Genomic DNA, 2,254 nt, shown 5'->3' with positions numbered 1-2,254 from the left:
CTTGGCGAGCTCTTGGGGCGGCAAAGCCCGGCTGGGGCAAAGTCACTCACTGGTCCTGGGGCTGTCTTGCACCTCTCCCTGCCTGTGTGTGTTTGTGTGGGCTTCAGAGAGACACTGAGGAGACTAGCTGCTTTAGCATTAAATACCTCTCAAGGATTTTCGCTAAGTACCTTTAGGTGTATGTACCATTTGTGGAAAGTGACTGGTAAGAGGTTTCTCTCTAAGGAGCTTTGGGGTTGCTATCTATAGCCAGCGGGATGACATCCCAGGAAAACCTTCCCACTGCCGTCACTGAATAGGCACAGCTTGGCTGGTGACCCTCAGCACAGATCCTTTCCTGCCCCTTATATGTGCCAGGATTCCCACCCCACCCACTGTCCATGGCCACTGGAGTATGCCAGAATTCCACACCCACCCACTGTCTACTGGCTTCTTACCCTCTGCAAGTGTGCCTTGGACAGACAGATACACACACACAAATACTCCATGGCACTTTGACCTTTGGGGTGGGGGTCAAAATCCCACACACATCCACTGCTCATGGCACCCTGACCCTGGGGGTACACAAAATCTCCTTGACTTCTTCCCATTGCACCCTGAGCTTTGGGGTACTGGAAATTACATTAAAACATATATAAAATAAAATAAAAGCTGTTACAAGATGTAAAAGCCACTCAAAAGTCAAAGCCATCCCTGAAACATAAGTCAGAAGAGAGTAACAGCAGAAAAAGCGCAGGGGATGTTTGGAGTTGTTTAATAATCACTCAGTTCTGATCACATCACATCCTTCAACACATCACATCCTTCAACACACACAACAAAATGCTTGTAAGCTGCACATATACAGTGCACAAACTTCACTGCTGTCATATGCTGCTCCCTCTAAAGGAACAGAAATTGGATTAGACGAAGAACAGGCTAAGAACTGCTGCTGTTCTAAAAATAATGATCCGTGTGTACAACCAGAACACCACAGAATCCTGGTCTCCCTCACACATAGCGAAGTGGAAACAATCTGAACTTGTTTAAGAAACAAGTGATTCTCCATTACACTCCTAAAAATATCCTCCTCGCCCCAGCCCCCCAAACAAACCAACCAACCCCTACCCTACACTGCAAACTACTGTCCAAACTTTTTGAATCCTGAAAATGTCACTTAGGACAAGAGAGCATCTACTTACTTTAGCTCTCGGTAATTCAAGGGACTGGAAATATACTATGAATTTAGCTGATTGGGAATATCACTTGTGGAAAAATATTCTGTTGCCCATTGATTATTTAAAAACAATGGAATATAAAAAATGTTATTGCCTGTACATTTTTTGATCATTTTGATCACTATTCTATTAGCTATTATGCATTGTGATTTAAGGTAAAGATTAAAGTATTAAAAACTAAGTTTCTAGCAACAGCGAAACTATTCCTCTTCAACAAAAGAGAGATGTCGGTAGTCCTTGTTGCCTTCATTGTTCTATACATACTACTTACTTATCTGAAAACAGCAATTTTAATGAAAATGGACAGAAATTGACAATAGAAGAAATTTTTGTAACTATCATCTCTAAAGGCATTGTATTTTCTTATTGTGAATTGGTTTGCCATTCTCAGATGTTTTATATATTATGTTCTTTAATGGTACAACATGATTTTAAAAACAGTAAGTGCACATTAATCTTACCAGCACTTTGCTGAAAGGCAATACAGAGCAAATTGCTTCCTGTATCTTATATCTCTTAAAGGAAACTGCTTAAATGTTCACTTGCTATTTATAAATCAACTGTAAAGATAAAGTTCATTCTCATTTGCTACCAATGTAATTTATAAAGTAGTTGAACAATGAAAAATAGTCCAGGAAAAGTTCAAGAGAATAACAAACATCCTCCTAAGCCAAAAGAAGCTTTCACCTGAAAATCTTCTTTTTACTCATATTGTTAAAAAAAGGTTTAAACCTTGAAATTACAGGTGTTTGTCTGATATTTTCTTCAGAAATAAGGACTGTTTGGAAGAATGTTTCAGAATAGTTAATGGGATGTTATGCCACTTACCGATTCTTCTCAGAATCTTGCCAAAACCAAGTTTGATTTTTCTCAAATTTGCAGGAAAATCAGAGATTTCCTCGAAGTTTTATATCCTGTGTTTTCCCTCTTCCTTTAATTGCTCAGCAAAGCAACAAAAAACCCTCAACAATATAAAACCTCACAAGCAGTACATTGTAATTCCTCCATCATAGTCCTGTGGCCCGTAGTTATCATCA

The sequence above is a fragment of the Emys orbicularis genome, chromosome 9 (genome assembly GCF_028017835.1).
Source record: "Emys orbicularis isolate rEmyOrb1 chromosome 9, rEmyOrb1.hap1, whole genome shotgun sequence".
Classification (NCBI taxonomy): Eukaryota; Metazoa; Chordata; order Testudines; family Emydidae; genus Emys; species Emys orbicularis.
This window is presented reverse-complemented; position numbering follows the sequence as displayed.